Source organism: Lynx rufus, unplaced genomic scaffold, assembly GCF_022079265.1.
Source record: "Lynx rufus isolate CCGP_SWC_20201006 ecotype Redwood Valley unplaced genomic scaffold, mLynRuf1.p SCAF_19, whole genome shotgun sequence".
In the NCBI taxonomy this organism is placed as follows: domain Eukaryota; kingdom Metazoa; phylum Chordata; class Mammalia; order Carnivora; family Felidae; genus Lynx; species Lynx rufus.
In genome coordinates, this window is record NW_025814833.1 from 13841158 (window position 1) to 13860390 (window position 19233).

Consider the following 19233-nt stretch of genomic DNA (forward strand, 5'->3'; position numbering starts at 1 on the left):
CGGCTCAGGTCATGATCTCACAGTTCGTAGGTTCAAGCCCCTCCCCCCCCCCGCCCCGCCTGCTTGGGATTCTCTCTCTCCCTCTCTCTCTCTGCCCCTCCTCCGCTCATGCGGTCTCTCTCTCTTTCTTCGTCTCTCCAAATAAATAAATAAAACTTAAAAAAAGAAAGATCCTGTGGACTGATATTGTTTGAGACTTTTCTGTTCTGCTTAAACTAGTCAGAGGGGATTCTGTAGTTTGCAACTAAGAACTCTGATCTATCAGTCGGTTGAAGGAAAAAAAAAAGGTTGAAAATCAGAATCCTGACTTGTAACTGACATTTAAGCTTGAATGGAAAATGTTAGAATTATACAGACATTGGAGATACTGCTCCAAAATGGAGCCAACACATGTAACTATATCAAAGTGGCATGTTAAACTCGAGGCAGAATAATTTATTTACTCATATGCCTGGGGAAAATCGTATATATTTTACAAACATATCGTATATGTTTGTAAAGCACCATTTAAAAAAGTGAGCATCTGCTTCTTTAAGTTATATGCTGTTATAATACAGTGTAATTTTGATTACAGGTGTACCAGTTCCTAAGTGAAAGAGACTTAAAATATTTTAAAAAGGCAAAACTAAACTGCAGTGTTGAAAGTTGTAACTTGGGTGATACAGAGCCATAAACAAAAGCAAGGAAGAGATTATCATAAAATACAGCTTTGCGATTAATTTTAGGATTGGAATATACGTGTCAGGCTTCTGAGGCAGCTGGCAAAGTTCTATTTCTTGATGTAGACGATAATAAAAAAGGGATTTACTTCATAACAGGCGATCAAAATTTGCAGTTTTCCGTAAGTTCTATTTTGCAATTAAAAATGGTGGAAAAAATGACTATATCAACTACTTAACCGTGAATTCTTTTTTTTTAAGTTTATTTATTTATTTATTTAAAAAAAAATTTTTTTTTAACATTTATTTATTTTTGAGACAGAGAGAGACAGAGCATGAACGGGGGAGGGGCAGAGAGAGAGGGAGACACAGAATCGGAAGCAGGTTCCAGGCTCTGGGCCATCAGCCCAGAGCCTGACGCGGGGCTCGAACTCACAGACTGCAAGATTGTGACCTGAGCTGGTCGGATGCTCAACCGACAGCCACCCAGGCGCCCCAGTTTATTTATTTATTTTGACAGAGAGAAAAAGAGAGAGAGAGAGAGAGGGAGAGAATCCCAAGCAGACTCCATGCTATCAGTGCAAAGCCCAGCGTAGGGCTCTCAAACCTATGAACTGTGAGATCATGACCTGAGCGGAAATCAAGAGTTGACGCTTAACCGACTGAGCCGCCCAGGCGCCCCTCAGATGTGAATTCTTTTTATGCACATGTCCCTGTGTGTTTTCATTTCAGGATCTCCTAAGACTTTGTCACAGATTTTGCCGTCGAACAAGTGAATTCCTGTATAAATTGAATAGAGGGCTAGCTTACGACGCGTGTCATTTCTTTTAATCCAAGTCCTGTGAGTGAAAACAACACCATTTTCCCCCTATCAAATTGGCAAAGATTCGAAAAGACGTTATTACTCAGTGTTGATGGAAGTATGAAGAGATGGGCACTTGTGTGCCCCGCTGGGAGCAACATACAGTACGGTCTTGCCAGCAGGCCATTTTGTGGTCTGTAACACGGGCCTGAAAAATATTCCTGCTTTCTTTTTTACCCCGTAAACTCAGTTCTAGGAAGTTTATGTTGAGGGCTCGATCAGAGACGTTCGAGACGATATATGTACGAGGGTGGATGTTCTTGCCGCAGCTTTGAAACAGTGGACGTGCTTGCCAGTCGGGAAGTCGAACGATTCCCAAATGAAATACGATGCATCCGTGTGACGGTTTTGAACAGAGGCACGTAAAATAATGACAATGATGATGACGGCCAACAGGTATTGGTCGCTTACTATTTGCCGGGGACTCCTAGCCCTCTTTACCTGGGTTCTCTCATCCTCGCAATACTTGACGGTGAGGAGTATGATACCATTTTGCAGACAAGAAAACTGAGGTTCAGAAAGGTTATATAACTCATCCAAGGTCACACTGTGAGTAAGCAAGAGCGCCAGGGCCTGAATCCAGGCCTGACTACTTGAGCTTACATCTAGGCTGTTCATAGTGGTGATATTTAGGTGGTGGGGGCGTAGTGGTTTTTATTTTTCTACTTTATATTCTCCTCTGTGATCTAACTTCGTAAAATAAACACTCGTCAGTATTACAATTGAAGAAGATAGTAGCTCCCGCCACACAGGGACGCACTGACTCGTAGTGCCAAGTGTCCAGGCACAGGAGCGGGGCCCAGGGTGTTGACGCAGGAAGTACACAATCGCTTCCTTGGGCTCGGCCTCTCGGGCTCCGTGACCAGTTCAGAGGAGGGCTAGCCTCCCTCTGGCTCTGGTTAGGCAACCCCCTTGGTTAGTCCAGGAGGTCTTGTGGCTCCCAGTGGGTCACCGTGGCCGCGTACTGTTGCCACAAGCATATCACCTCTTCCGCCTTCTACCTGGTCACAACCAGTCTCTTCCCCGGACTCGGATCTTTCGAGGGAAGATGAGGCGAGAAAACATGGCAGGCTCAGTGGGAACTGTTCTCTAGGCCCGGGAACACTTACTCCATAGCCCTGCCTTACTAAGGACGAGTCAGCATGTGAAGGGAAGGGACCCAGGGAGTGTGCCCCAAGGTTAACGGAGAGACCTGGAAATGAAACCCAGCTCTCCTGCTTCTCAGGCCCCCCTGTGCCGTCTATATTTAGCCAGGCTGCCCCGAGCCTTGTCCACCTTGTCTGAGAGCCAAAGTAGGCACACAGTTTGCTCATAAACATTCCTGTGCTTGCCAACCATTTAGATGTTGGTTTTTTAAAATGCGAGCCTCCCCTTGCACCCAGCTCCTGGGACCTGCGGAGAATACCCACCAGGGGATCGGCAGCCCGACTTTCCCCCAAAGCCAAGTGACCTCAGCCAAATGCCCTAAAATGAAAGGCGTGTCTCCAACTGTTTCATCTTGGCAGGGCTCAGCGAGTGACTCCCTCTCAGACCCACTGTTCCTGGTCACAGTTCTTTGAGTGTGCTGACCTACTTTCTCCCCTTCAGAGGGAAGACAGAAACCAATAAACGTCTCCAGCGAGTACTCTGGCTTTCAGGAACATTGATTCTGTCTTCTGGCCCCTCGTCCTTTGCATGCTCCATCATCGCTCTGCTATGACCACGGCAAGCACGACTGAATCAGAACCCTGAATGTTGCTTACTGTCCCCGTTTTACAGCCGTGTTTTCAGAGGTAGCATGGCCCGCACGTCACAGGGATGGGGGCAGAGCCTTCCCAGGCTTCGTTTCCCTGCCGTGGCTCGTTGTCAAGTGGCACGAACCAGACTGAAAGTTGCTTGTGCATCAGAATCCTTTGGAAATCTGCGGGGCGCCTCTGACTCTGGCCACCTCATACCACGTGGCTGGATGCAGTATGGACTGAGAGATACCTAGCTTGAGACCCCAGACTGGACTATTTAACACACCTTTGGCGTGGGCCTCCAAGAAAAGTTTTGGCTGGCTCAACTCTTTAGCTGCCTGGACAGGCAGAATCCCTCTTTGGTGTATGGTTGACTCTCAAATACCTACATTAAGATTTTCTATGGCGAATCGATCATGCCAGGCCGTCTCTACCCTTCTCAGTCTACACGCGCTTGCCCACCTCCTCTAGCCATCAGTTAGAATCAGCTTGGAAAATATATGCCCATTTTATTTATGTACTTATTTTTTATTTTTTTTATTTTTTTTATTTTTTTAATATTTTTAACGTTTATTTATTTTTGGGACAGAGAGAGACAGAGCATGAACAGGGGAGGGGCAGAGAGAGAGGGAGACACAGAATGGAAAACAGGCTCCAGGCTCTGAGCCATCAGCCCAGAGCCTGACGCGGGGCTCGAACTCACGGACCGCGAGATCGTGACCTGGCTGAAGTCGGACGCTTAACCGACTGCGCCACCCAGGCGCCCCTGTACTTATTTTTTAAAATATATTTTGAATGTTTGTTTATTTTGAGAGAGAGAGAAAAAAAGCATGAGCGGGGGAGGGGTAGAGAGAGAGAGGGAGAGAGAGAGAGAATCCCAAGCAGGCTGAGCGCTGTCGCCACAGAGCCGGATGCGGGGCTTGAACCCACGAACCGTGAGATCGTGACCTGAGCCGAAATCAAGAGTCGCATGCTTAACCGACTGAGCCACGGGCGCCCTAATATTTACCCATTTTAATGTCAAGCTGAGAAAAGTGAATTAGAGGCATAAGTCTCCTGGGATTCAGAGGAAGGGCGTGGATAGGTCACATAATGTATTCCAGAGTGCCTTTCGGATTTTCGGCTGGCTTTAAGAACCTGCCATGTCGTTCTCCACGACCGTGGGTGAGTGAGTGAGTCTTCGTTAGCTCTGCTATCCCTGGGGTGCTCTGTCTCCTTTCTTCTCCACCCATCCCTATGTGCAGAGCAGATCATAACCCGCCTGCCCTCTCGCATCCTATCCCATTTCATCTGCATCGGGTAACTCGGGATTTTAAAAAGGGCTCCAGGTCTCTTTTACTAGCCCCAAATCACATTGGAGTCACAGCGGCCCCCCGAGGCTGCACCTCGGTGGCCAGCTGCTCTCAGGCCAGCCGGACCAGAGTTGGGGTGCGCCCTCCCCTCTGGAGGGCAGGGCTGTGGACAGCAGTCCGGGATCTCTGCTTCTGGGGGACCTTCCGCACTTGTGGCTGTGAAGTGGGTGGCCCCCACCCAATCATCTGCGTTGGGGGCAGAATGAGAACGAATAACCACAGGACCTCTGCATGCCCAGAAGCAGAGAGAGAAGGGGGCAGACGGGCCGGGGCACGAGGACGAATCGTGGGCAGCGGGTGGAAAGGGCGATGTTGCCAAGGAGTCGAACGATGGAGGGGACGGTACTGAAAGTTCTTACCTTCCCGTACATCTCAGAGTTTCCCCGGGGCTCTGAAGGGAGAGGAGCCCAACTGGAAGAGTGGAGAGAAGGCTTCGGAACCCGGGAGAAGCTTGTGGAGCTGCCGCATCAGAGAGAGCACGCTGTAGCGCAGCACTGTCCTAGAAGACTTTCTGTCTTGAGGGAAATGGTCTTCGTCCGTGTTCTCCAACAGGGTGCTCATTAGCCACACGGGGCTTTTGAGGACTCGAGATGTGACTAGCGTGACCAAGGAACTGAGTTTGAGGTTTCATTTGCCTTTAATTAATTCAGATGCGCCGAGGCACACATGGCCAGCGGTTATCTGATGGGGGAAGGGCAGCTCTGGAGTCACGGTTGGCCCAGGCGAGCGGAAGTCGTCTGTCACCGTGGTTCATGGCGCAGACTGCGTGCCGTTGGACGGTGCCGGCCGAGTGCTGCGTTGCCATTTACCACCCCTGCCACCTTGGGCGAGTCACCTACCCTCCCGGGGCTTATTTTCCCATCCGTAAGATGGAGATCACAACAGCGCCGACATCACAGAGGGCTGTTGGCAAGATGAAATGAGCTCATCCACGTAGGACTCTTAACAAAGTGCCTGGCGTCCCTGGAGCGCTCAGGAAATGGTCGCTTTTATGATGTTTTCGGTGGCAGGGTGTTATGAGGTTTACTCCTACCTTATTTTCCTGTGCTTTGGCCCTAGTCACGGAACGCCAATAAATCAACCTCCCTTGCTCATGGCTAGAGGTATGAGGATAATGGCGTTTGCCCTCCTCGACTCCCTGGAGCGCCACAGCAAAAGATCCGTTATTTGATTTTAGGACTTTATTGTGTCTGAGCTTTGAACGAAATGAGATTTTAAAATGAAAGAAAAGATGAAATAGGCAAGGTCAGAATAACAACATGAAAAAAGTCATATGCCCCACATTCCCCATTTCCCCATTCATTGAACGGGCCTTTCCTGAATCTGTACCGAGAGACGGGTGATTACAGGCACAGACCCTGCGCTTGTATCTGCTACTTACTAGCTGTGTGGCCTTGGGCAAGTTACTTCACCTCTCTGTCGCTATATCCAGATTTGTCAGTTGGGCATCATGATAGTACCCGTCTTTAGGGCTGTCGTAAAGAACCAATACGTGCAAAGGACTTCCGGAATTACTTGGCGCTAACGAGCACTTGATAAAGATTGGCTGATGTGATCACGATATGCTAGAGACTATGTCAGGTGCTAGAAAAACCGAGATGAGTAAGTGCCCTCCCTGCCCTCATTATGCTTGCAGGCTAGCAGAGAGGGAAAGACACACAAACGTCTAAATCCAATATGGTGTCACCGACGATAAAGTTGGAGTGTGCACAGGCTACTGAGGGGGAATCAAGAAAGAAGAGATCAAGTTGGCTTGGTTGGAGAGCAGTCTGGAAGCTCCATGGAACTGGAGAACAGGTGGCAGTGGGGGTGCGTGGCAAGTACATGTTTGCGGACAGAAACAAGGATCATGGGTCTAGAGGAGTGAAGGCCACCGATAGATCGGTAAGGCTCAGATACAAGGCCGAGGGAGTAAATGGAAGATAAGGTCGAAAGGGTCAGTAGGGAGCAGGTCCTGAAAACTTTTTACGTTTTGGGCTTAGGCATTTGTACTTTAGGGGCACCTGGGTGACTCCTTTGGTTAAGCGTCCGACTCTGGGTTTTGGTTCAGGTCAAGATGAAGTTCATGGGTTCAAGCCCCATGACGGGCTCTGCATTGGCAGTGTGGAACCTGCTTGGGATTCTCTTTCCCTGTCTCTCTCCACCCCTCCTGTGCTGTCTCTCTCTCTCTCTCTCTCTCTCTCTCAAATGAACTAAAAAAAAGAAAAAAGGAATTTGTACTTTATTTTGAACAACAGGAAACCCTCAAAGGGGTTTAACTAGGGAAGTACCACAATCAAGGCGCTTTAAAAGGACCCCAGTGGTGGCAGTGGGGGGCAAGGTCGGCGGCAGAGATACCGACCAAGAGATGATTGTAGAGTTCCACGTAGCAGATGATGAGATTGAGGAGGTGAAGTAAGTATTGCAGGGACAGAAAGGTGGGGAACGGCCCTGTAGATGTTAAGAAGAGACCCGATCAGCTGACGAATAAGTGATAGAGGATACGGAAGGAGGGCCACTTTTGGAGAGGGAGTCTATGCAGTCATTTCAGGACGTGTTGGGTGAATATAAGGTGGTGTGGTGGTGGCTCTGGAACTCATGGAAGAAAGAGGTTGGGACTGGAGGTGTGAATGCAGGAAATCTTGGGACACCTGGGTGGCTCAGTCGGTTGAGCGTCCTACTTCGGCTCAGGTCATGATCTCGAGGTTCGTGGGTTCGAGCCCCTCGCCGGGCTTGCTGCTGTTGGCACGGAGCCTGCTTCGGATCCTCTGTCCCCCCCCCCCCCCCGTCCCTCCCCTGCTCGCGCTCTCTCAAAAATAAGTAAACTTTAAAAAAAAATGCAGGAGATCTTAAACTCTGCATCAGGCCCTCATTTTTCCCCCCATTCTCCACTTTCTTCTGAGGTTATCTCCACTGCTCTCAGTCCTTTAGGCTGATGAATTTCAATTTTCAATCTCTCCTCTCTAGCACTCACCACCTCACTAAGGTCTAGACTTCTTTTTTTTTTTCTTAGTTTTTTTTCCCCCATTTTATTTATTTGAGAGAGAGAGGGAGAGGGGCAGAGGGAGAAAGAAAGAATCTTAAGCAGGTTCCATGGAGCCCCACGCGGGGCTCGATCCCACCATTCTGGAATCATGATCTGAATTGAAACCAAGAGTCAGATGATCTGAATTGAAATCAAGAGTCAGATGCTCAACCGACTGAGCCACCCAGGCGCCCCGGTCTAGACTTCTATATGCAGCCAGCTACTTAGGATTCCCAGTTGGATAACTAATGCACGTGTCCCATTTACCATTTCTAAAACTCAGTTCTTGAATCAATCCCCACCCCCACTCACCCCTCCCCTAGTCTTACATTCTCAGTGAATGGTACCCACCGTCTGTCTAGTTGCTTAAGCTAACAACCTGGGGGTCAAACGCTCTGGTTGTTTCTTCAGCTCGCTTTTGTTGGCAGTCCTTCCTCTGCCTACCCCTTTAGAATCTCATTTCACTCTCCAGGCTCTCCCTGAAGTGATGCTAACTAAGACCCTACGTTCCCTGTGGCTTCAGCAACCTCCATCCAGACCCTGGCCCATTCGTTCCACAGATACCCACTGAGCACCTGCCGGGTCCTGTGTTGAATGCTAGGGATTCAGTAGGGACCAGGCAGATAGAGTCACCTCTCTCATGGAGTTTATCTTTGACTGGTGGGGAAGGCATACAAACAAGCAAACCAATAAATGAAAGAATTCCAGATTGATAGTAAGGGAGATAATAAAACAGGGTGATGTGATGAGACACTGACCGGGGCCGGGGCCCTACTTAGTCAAGATGATCAGGAAAGGCCTCTCGGAGGAGCTGACATTGGAGCAGAGATGTGGATCAGCTTTGCACTTTGCAAATGCAAAGACTCTCAAGAGAGAACAAAATCGGGGCACCTGGGTGGCTCAGTCGGTTAAACATCCGACTTCGGTGCATCTCGTGGTTCATATGAGTTTGAGCCCCGCATGGGGCTCTGCACTGACACTCTCTGCCCCTCCCCGCCTCGCTCTCTCTCAAAATAAATAAACTTAAAAAAAAAAAAGAAGAGGAAACAAATTTTAGGAGCATAGCGAACAAGGATAGCACGATGACGTAAGATTAGAGATTCAGACAAAGGCTCTTATTCGGTCAAAGAGCTTAGATGTTATACTCAGTACAATTGAAGGCTCTTGGAGAGTTTTGAAGCAGGGAGCCAGACATGGCATGATTTAAATATTTAAAAGTTGGCTCTGGCTGCTGTGTGGAGAATGGCCTGTGTGGGCAGGGAGGCCAGGGAGGCCAGGGAGGAGACAGTGGTGGCTCGGGTTACACGGGAGGGAGGCCGGGGGAGGCCGAGGACAAGGAGAGAAGGAAAGAGAGAGGAATACGTGAATTGAGGAGACCGGTGGAATTTGCTGGGTGAGGGATGGCAGATGAAGGAGGGGAGGCAGCCAAAGGTCCTAGCACAGGCCCCGGCAGGTGCTCCGTGGGTACCTGTGGACCGAATGGGTCAGGGCCTGGATGGAGGTTGTCGAAGCCACGGGGAACATACGGTCTTAGTTAGCGTGGCTTCAGGGAGAGCCTGAAGAGTGAAATGAGATTCCAAAGGGGTGGGCAGAGGAAGGACTGCTTAGAAAAGCAAGTTGAAGAAACAACGGGAGTGGTGGGAGGAGAAACAGGGAAGTGTGATGTTACAGAAGGCAGTCCCGCTTCCCTCTCCAGAAGTAACCCATGCTAGCAGATGGGCGGGTAGCCTTCCAAATCCTCTTCTGTATATTTACATACATTCACAAATGTTTATATTACATGCATATGTAGTTTTGTGGTTTTAATATAAATGAGCTCAGAGTACATGCATTATTCTACCCCTTGCTTTTTTTTTTTTTAAAACAACAGCTTTCTTGAGCTATAATTCACATAACGTACAATTCGCGCATAGAAAAGTGTATGGTTTTTTAGTATCTTCCCAGATATGTGCAACCACCACCATAGTCCATTTTTAGAACGTTTTCATCATCTCAAGAAGAAGCCCTGAATCTTTTCGCTCTCCCTGCCTGTCACCAGTCTCCTCGCCCCCAACCCTAAGCAAGCACCGATCTCCTTTCTGTTTTTACGGATTTGCCTGTTCCGGGCTTTAATATAAATGGAAGCATAGAACACGTCTTTTGCGACCGGCCTCTTTCACTTTGCACGGTGTTTTCAGGGTTCATTTATGCTGTACTGTAAATCACAACTTCATTCTTTTTTATTGCCACGTAATATTTCACTGTATGGATAAGACCGCATTGTGTTTAGCCATTCAGCGGTGGGTGGATGATGGGTTGTTCCCCCTGTTGGCCGTTAGGAAGGATGTTGTTATGAATGTTCAATTACAAGTGTTAATGTGGACACGTATTTTCACGTCTCTTGAGTATATTCCTGGGAACGGAATCGTCTATGTTTGACACTCTGAGCAGCTGCCAGGCGGTTTTCCAAAGTCACTGTACCATTTTCCATCCCCAATGGGCGGTTTGCTATCACTTACTTTTTTTTTTTTTTAAGGTTTACTTATTTGAGAGAGAGAGCGTGAGTGAGGGACAGGCAGAGAGAAAGGGGGACAGAAGATCTGAAGCAGGCTGCATGCTGACAGCAGCGACCTGAGCCAAAGTCAGACGCTCAACCGACAGAACCACCCAAGCGCCCCATTGTCACTTACTTTTTTATTTAATGGGCCTTGAATAGTTTCCCATATTTCCGTATTCCAAATACGGAAATATGCCAATATGCCAATTTCCATACGGATTTCTTGTACACTTAAAAGCTATGTGATATTTCACAGAGATCCTTCTTTTCAAGATGATCCTGCCTAAACCACTGTGTTATTTCCTCCCCGCAGGGCCCGGCAGCCTGGAAAGAGAAACGGTGGTGGTGGATGATCGCACCGATCCCGATTTGGAAGTTGTGTGGCAGGTGACTTAGAAGGATAAGGTGAGGAACGGTGTTGATGGTAATGGTAAGTGAGTACTTGGAGTACTTGAAGTGAGTGATCAGCCCTGGCACAGATCAGTCCTGGTAAGTGACAGTGACGAGAAGCTGGAGTGTAGGTTTTGCATGAGAGTGGAGAGCTGGTTTTTTGTCTTGTTTTGCATTTACCCATTTTCTCTGATTTCCTTCCTTCCTTCCTTCCTTCCTTCCTTCCTTCCTTCCTTCCTTCCTTCTTCCTTTCTTTCCTTCCTTCCTTCCTTCCTTCTTCCTTTCTTTCCTTCCTTCCTTCTTCCTTCCTTCCTTCCTTCCTTCCCTCCTTCCCTCCTTCCCTCCTTCCTTCCTTCCTCCCTAAGATTACATCATTCACTGCTTTGCATTCTCAAACGGCTGATTCAGAACAGAATATAACTTTGTCTTGTGACTCAGAGTGTGCATTGTGACCATCTGCTTTTGCCCTGGACCTCTGAGGCGTGTAAGAATATGTCTTTCTCTATTAAATGGGTCCCAGATCTCTGTGCTTTTGAAATCCTATCTGCCTCAACTTCCATCTTTACTTTTTGGGGTCGGAGACTGCGATGTCAGAGCTTACTGTAGGTTCTTCTAATATACAGTTTCTTGACCGAGGACTGGACTCCCTGCATCTCCTGTGAAGTTTATGGGTTTCACGATAGCGATTTTATATGCCGTTTCGATGCTTTTTCTTCCTCTTGTAGGTTTGTGGTTACATTATGGCAGAGGTTATGAGAAATCTGATCTCCAGAGAAGAATCGGTGGCTCTTTAATTTGATCTAAGCTATTTGGGGCAGGCTAGATTTCCGGCACTGAGGACGTTAAGGAATAAGTGTGTGTTCCCCCTTATCCACACTCTTTTCCATGGTGGGGACCCACTCTGTTTAATATCGTCACCACTGGCTGCGTGTGGCTTTTACAACTTAAATATAAATTAAATGAGTAAATCAAATTACAAATTCAGGGCCTCAGTAGCACTGGCCACATTTCAAGTTCTCGGCAGTCCCCTGTGGCGAGGGGCTTCCATCCTGGAGAGCGCAGATATAGCACATTTCCATCATCACGGATGGTTCTATCAGACAGCGGTGGCCTAGTCTTTGAGCCAATCTCCTGTCAGGTTTCGCCTTCCCGGACTGGAGAGTCTCATGTTTTTAGCGGAGGCCACGCTCCTCCCTATCGTACAATAGCCCCCAACTTCCCATCCCTGATCATGTCACTTGTCCACTGTCAGTGTAGTAGTTTTCTGTTGTTGCTATAACAAATTACCGCAAACTTTATGGCTTAAAACAACACGAATCTATTACCTTAACGGTTCTGGGGCTCCGAAGTCTAAAAGCAGCCATTTTCCAGCTTCTGGAGGCCATCTGCATTCCTTGGCTCATGCCCCACCCCCTCCATCTTCAAAGCCAGCACAGAGCATCTTTAGATTCTCTCTCACACTCTCTGACCTCGGTCTGCTTCCACGGGCGCATCACCTTCTCTGACTCGTACTCTCCTGCTTCTCTCTTATATGAAGTCTGTCGTTAGATCGGGCCCACCAGGATAATTGAGGACATTCTCCCCATCTCAATATCCTTAACTTCACTGCCCCTGCAAAGTGCCTTTTACTATGTAAGGTGACATATTCATCCATCCCAAGGATTAGGGCATGGACATTTTGTGGCGTGTGTGTGGGGGGGGGATCATGTACGCGGATGTCCCAAGGTTTTACACGAAGGGAGGGGCGTGTTTGAAAATCTTCTTTTCTGGGACGCCTGGGTGGCTCAATCGGTTGAGCGTTCGACTCTACATTTCGGCTCCGGTCATGATCCCAGGATCAATCGTGGGATTGAGCCCTGCATCAGGCTCTGCACCGAGAGTGGAGCCTGCTTAAGATTCTCTGTCTCTCCCTCTGCCCCTCTTCCCTGCTTGCTTGCGTGCTCTCTCTCTAAAATAATAATAATAATAATAATAATAATAATATAATAATAATAAAATAAAAAGACTTTGCCTAACCCAAGGTCATGAAGAAAATAAATAAATAAATAAATAAATAGGTAGATAGATAGAGAGATATTATTTTCTGCCTCTGTCCTGTCAGGAAATACCAAATTTTGATTAAGATTCTCTCTCTCTGTCTCTCTCTCTCCCTCTCCCCCTCTCCCAGTGTTCTCTCTCTCTGTCTCCAAAAAATAAATAACAAAATAAATCAATGACATGAAAAGACTTTGCCTACCTCAAAGTCATTAAGATTTTAAATAAGTAAATAAATAAATAAATTTAAAAAATCTTATTTTCTGCCTCCGTCCTGCCAGGAAATACCAAAGTTTGGTTGTTCTGACGTCTCACAGTAGGATCGTATGAATATAGTGGCACAGCCTTTCTTCTCTCTCTTTCCCCCACACAGACCCCCAGAAAACCTGGAAGCGTGATATATCAACCAAGGCAAAGCCCCCAGAGCTTCTCTTCGCCCAGGAAAGGGTGGCAGCTGAAAGCCTGAGTCATTCCTGGGAGAAGCAGCAGCAGAAACCGGAGTAAAAACGGTCTTCTATTTTCAGGCTGGACAAGACGGCATAGTCTCATTTCTCCTCGCTCCTCCCCGCCAAGTAGAACTGCGAGTGCTAGAAATGATTCAAGAGGCAACCAAAGAAGAATTCCCAAAGGTCTAAAGAGGAAGACAGAATGGTCAGGAACCCCAGGACCGGGAGACATCGTAGCAGCAGGGCGCCTTTTGACTCCCCACCCAGCAGAAGGAGGGGAGCCGGGCCCCCGCATTTCCCAGTAGGCAGCTTCTTCCTCCGGATTGGATGCGCCAATCCGCGTGGGCCCCGTGGGCCCCCGGCAACCCCGGCAAAGGGAATCCAGCAGGGAGTCCCGCTGACACGAAACAGCCGGGGGGGGGGGGACACGCTCTCCTCTCCCGCCACGCGGGGCTCCCCTCCCTTGCCACGAGACACTGTGCGGCCAGGGCATCGTCATCAAGGGCAAATCCGACCACCACGAGTCCTCTGGCCCAGGAAGGAGAGGCACCAGGATGGCATATGGCACCGACAAGGGGCGCGGGTTCCACCAGAGCAAGCAAAACCAGGGAAGCTTAGCTGTTCCCGCAGACTAGAGACTCACTCCCTCCACCTGCGGGCCTCAGGCCACCCAGCCTGGTGGAACACCTTCTGCTCCCTTAGGCGGCACCGGTGCGGACCGGCGGGGGCCCTGTCAGCGCCACATTAACAAGCGGACCAAAATAGCATCGCAGAGGCTCTGCAAAGTAAATGGTCGTTGAAATCACAGCCTACAAAAGTAGGCCAGGACCTGCACGCTAAACCTAAACGGAATGACCGCTTACTAAAACAAAAGATTTAAATAGCCTCCTGGGGCGCCTGGGTGGCTCAGTCCGTTCAGCGGCCGACTCCTGATTTCGTCTCAGGTCATGATCTCACGGTTCGTGAGTTCGAGCCCCACGTTGGGCTCTAGGCTGACGGCGTAGAGGCTGCTTAGGATTCTCTGTCTCCCTCCCTCTCTCAAAAATAAATAAACATTTAAAAAAAGAGTTTAATTTGTTTTTAAACATTGATTTATTTTTGAGAGACAGAGAGACACGGCACGAGCAAGGGAGGGGCAGAGAGGGAGGGAGACACAGAATCGGAAGCAGGCTCCGGGCTCGGAGTTGTCAGCACGGAGCCCGATGTGGGGCTCAATCCCACGAACTGTGAGATCATGACCTGGGCTGAAGTCAGACACTTAACTGACTGAGCCTGACCTAGGTGCTCCCCACCCCCCGTCCCCGCGAAAAGATTTAAATAGTCTCCTGACATAATAGCCAAAATGCAATGAAAAATCTCCTCTCATGCCAAGAACTAGCAAATCAGGACTTGAATAAGAAAAGACAATCAGCTGACATCAATAGGGAGATGAATCCAATATTAGAATTATCTGACAAGAATTGTAAAGCAGCCATCACAAAAATGCTCCAGTAAACAATTGCAAAGTCTCTTGAAACAAAGGAAAAAATGGAAAATCACAACAAAGAAATACAAATTATAGAAAAAAAGAGCTAAGTGGAAATTATAAAACCAAAAACTTACAGTACGAGAAATTAAAAAAAGAAAGCAACTTAGTGGGTCCATAGTATAGTGAGACGACAGAGGATAGAATCAGTGAACTTGAGGACATATCAATAGCATTCACTCAGTGTGAACAACAGAGAGAAAATAGACTGGTAAAAAAATAGAGCCTCAGAGACCTGTGAGAAATAAAAGATTTGGGGCGCCTGGGTGGATCAGTTGCTTAAGCATCCGGCTTCAGCTTAGATAATGCTCTCACGGTTTGTGAGTTTGAGCCCCACATCAAGCTCTGTGCTGACAGCTCAGAGCCTGGAGCCTGTTTTGGATTCTGTGTTTCCCTTTCTCTGCCCCTCCCCCTCTCTCACTCTGTCTCTCTCTTTCAAAACTAAATAAATGTTGGGGCGCCTGGGTGGCGCAGTCGGTTAAGCGTCCGACTTCAGCCAGGTCACGATCTCGCGGTCTGTGAGTTCGAGCCCCGCGTCGGGCTCTGGGCTGATGGCTCAGAGCCTGGAGCCTGTTTCCGATTCTGTGTCTCCCTCTCTCTCTGCCCCTCCCCCGTTCATGCTCTGTCTCTCTCTGTCCCAAAAATAAATAAACGTTGAAAAAAAAAATTAAAAAAAAAAAAAACAAACTAAATAAATGTTAAAAAAAATTTTTTTAAATGAAATATCGAAAGATCCAACACTTATGTCATCTGAGTCCCGGATGGATATCAAAACCAGACAATGACAATACAAGAAAAGAAAGAAAGAAAGAAAAAGAAAAAGCAAACTACAGGCCAGTATCCCTCATAAATTTGGACACAAGAATCCTCCACAAAGGCTTATGAGCAAAATGCATCCAACGATGTATAAAAGAATTATATACCATGATCAAATGGGATTTATTCCAAGTATGTAAGGCCGGCTCACTATTTTTAAATCATTCAGTGTAGACCACCATATCAATAAACTAAAGAAAAATCATATGACCATATCACTTGACACAGAATAAAACATTTGACAAAATTCAACATTCATGACAAAAACTCAGTACACTAGGAAGAGAGGGGAGCTTCCTTAACCTCATAAAAACCATCTATAGAAAACTTACCACTAACATTATACTTGATGGTAAAAGCAGAATACTTTGCCTCTCAAGGCTGAAATAAGGCAAGCATGTCTGCTCTTATCACTTCTATTCGACATTATACTGGAAGTTCTAGCCAGCACAACACGGCAAGAAAAGGAAATAAAAGACATTCAGATTGGAAAGAATCAAGTGAAACTGTCTCTATTTGCATAGGACTTGGTTGTCTACATAAAAAAAAAATCACAGGGGTTCTAAAAAAAAAACCCTTCTAGAACTAATAATTCAGCAAGGTCATATGACGCAAGATCAATACACAAAAATCAATCACGCTTCTATATACTAACAATGTGGAAATCTAGATAAAAAACACAATACTATTTATAATTGCTTCAAAGAAAATGAAATTCTTAGGTATCAAACTTAACAAAACATGTTTCATCTATATGCTGAAAGTTATAAAACACTGAGGAAAGAACCCAAAGAAGACAATAATTTGAGAGACTTACTGTATCCGTGGATTAGAAGACTCAACATAGTAAAGATATCAGTTTTCCCCAAATTTATCTATAGGTTAATGAAATCCTTATCAAAATCCCAGCAAGGATTTTTATAGGCATAGATAAGATTATTATAAAATGTATGTTGAAAGACAAAGGACTTAGAGTAGCTAAAATGATGTTTGTAAAGAATAACCTGGGGGTGGGGGTGGAATCACTCTTTCCAATGTAAAGGCTTACTATATAGCTATAGTAATCAAGACAATAGTGGAGGGTAGACATATAGATCAATGGAACAGAATAGAGCACCCAGAAATAAACCCAATTTGTTCAACTGAATTTCGATAAAGGTATAAAAGCAATCGAGTGAAGAAAGGGTAGCCTTTTCAACAAATAATGTGAGAGCAATTGACTTCCATAGGCAAAGAAAGAAAGAAAGAAAGAAAGAAAGAAAGAAAGAAAAGAAAAAAAAGTGAAAAGGGAAAAAAAGAAATAAAAATGAACTTTGACCTAATCATCACACTTTATACAAAAAAAGGAACTCAGAATGGATCACAGACTTAAAGGGTCAAGCTATAAAACTTGTAGGAAAAAAACACAGGAGAAAAATCATGATCTAGTGTTCAGCAAGGAGTTCTTAGGCTCAACACCATAAACATGACACATAAAAGGAAACATCTACTAATTGAAGTTCATCAAAATGAAAAAAGTTGCTCTCTAAAAGATCAAGCTACAGACTAAAAAAAATATTTGCAAACTGCATATCTGACCGAGGATTTGCATCTAGAATGTATAAAGGGTTCTCAACACTCCATACAATTAGAAAAGGGGCAAAAGAGATGAACGGACGTTTCACTAAAGAGGATGTGCAGATGGCAAACGATCCATGAAAAGATGTTCAGCATCACCAGCCAGCAGGAGAATGCAAATCAAAACCACCATGAGATATTACCACGCACCCATCAGAATGGCTAAAATAAAAAATAACGACAACACCAAATGCTGGCGAGGATGTCAAGAAACCGGATATCTCATCCATGTGTTGTTTGACCGATTAATAGTTAAGTAAAATGTGGTATATCTATGTCATGGAATACTACTCAGCAATAAAAGAAATGGGGGTATGGTTCACACAATGACTCGAATGGATCTCCTGGGAATTTCACTGAGTGAGAAAAAGCCAGTCTTCGAAGGTTACATACTATGTGATTATTTATATAATACTCTTGAAATGACAAAAAGACATGGGGACGTGGAGAGTGAGTGCCAGGGGTTAGGGAATAGGGCAGAGAGGAGGTGGGTGTGGCTGAAAATGGTAACAGGAAGGATCCTTGTGGTGATAGCACAATTCGGTACTGTGTTGGTGGGTACGTGAACACGCACTTGTGATAAAATTGCATAAGACTAAATACAGAGACACCTACAAGCAAATGATTACAAGTAAAACCGGGGAAATTTGCACAAGGTCAGTGGATCATAGCAATGTCTATATCTTGGCTGTGATATTCTACTCCAGTTTTATAAGACGTTACCACTAAAGGAAACTCAGTAAAGGGTACACACGATCTCACTGTATTATTTCTTACAATTGCATGTGAATTTACAATCATCTCAAAAAGCTTAATTAAAACAAAGATAAAGACAGAAAATTAGGGCCTCGAATATTTTGCCAGAAGCTGGATTAAGGAATCTGGCTCATTGTGCATTAAACTAATTGGCCATCTGGCTACCAGACTGGATAAGTATTTTAAAAAAATGGGGCGCCTGGGTGGCGCAGTCGGTTAAGCGTCCGACTTCAGCCAGGTCACGATCTCGCGGTCCGGGAGTTCGAGCCCCGCGTCAGGCTCTGGGCTGATGGCTCGGAGCCTGGAGCCTGCTTCCGATTCTGTGTCTCCCTCTCTCTCTGCCCCTCCCCCGTTCATGCTCTGTCTCTCTCTGTCCCAAAATAAATTAAAAAAAAAAAAACGTTGAAAAAAAAATTAAAAAAAAAAAAATGACTCCCCAAACCTGGGTATGCAGCACGTGAGAGGGCCTTAATAATCCACAGAGGTACTGTTCACCTTCTGGAAATTCTCAGTAACCAAATTGATTTTATTTTTTAATTTTAAGTTTTAGAGAGGGAACACGAGCAGAGGAGAGAGAATCTTAAGCAGGCTCCACACTCAGACCGAGGCTCGATCCCACAACCCTGGGATCGTGACCTGAGCCGAAATCACGAGTCGGATGCTCAACCGGCCAAGCCACCCAGGTACCACACACAGTAACCACATTTAATGGAAAATCACTTTCACGAGAAAGCAAGCATTTGTCATCTACATCTTCGTATCAGCGGGCAGCCCTAGGAAATCAAAATACGCTATCTCAACCTGTGCCCGCTCTCGCCTTTCCAAAAGCAGAATCACTGGCCTGATCTGTTTGTGGAGCCAACATGTGAGGCCTCAGTGGGCCTGTTAACTCTACATGGTGAAAAGCCATCCCCAACCCTAGCCAGTCAGTCAGCTGGCTCTGACCACAAGAGAAACTTCGAGGTGGAGAGGCTGTGAATGATTGGCTATAAACCCCGTTTCATTGCTAGCCATCACCTCCAAACACATTCAACACCTTCCTTAGGAGGAGCTCAGAGGGTTACCATAATCTTTTCCCAAAAGCCCTTTTCATGCCTGTCCTTCAGATCTGGAGCATATTTTTAAAAAAATTATTTTGAGAGAAGACACGGATGGGGGAGAGGGTAAAGGGGGACAGAGAGGGAGAGAGAATCTTAAGCAGGCTCCTAGCTCAGCACGGAGGCTGATGCGGGGCTCGATCCCATGACCCTGGGATCATGACCTGAGCCAAAATCAAGAGTCAGACACTCAACCGACTGAGCCCCCCCAGCCGCTCCCAGACCTGGAGCATCTTGAACTTATCACTTGATTTTTTTTTAGGGGGTAAATCTGATTTTTCAATGGGAAAAGTAATTGTCCCTTAATTTAGTTTTTAAGTTAATATGTAGGAAGGTGGACTTATTGGTCTATACAGTTCTATGAATTTTAACGTATATATAGTTCCATGTAATCAACACTGAAATCGGGATACAGAGCAGT

At 46.3% G+C, this 19233-nt stretch overlaps 1 long non-coding RNA gene across 1 annotated transcript in view; it reads left to right on the forward strand.

Annotated features, from left to right (window-relative positions):
* The window catches only part of LOC124513978 (uncharacterized), a 42407-nt gene extending 28500 nt beyond the window's left edge, over nucleotides 1-13907 (forward strand). The window contains exons 3-4 of the long non-coding RNA XR_006962561.1: nucleotides 10445-10536; nucleotides 12929-13907. This is a non-coding gene — a long non-coding RNA (uncharacterized LOC124513978). The remainder of the gene's footprint in view (nucleotides 1-10444; nucleotides 10537-12928) is intronic.
* The last annotated feature ends 5326 nt before the right edge of the window (nucleotides 13908-19233 follow it).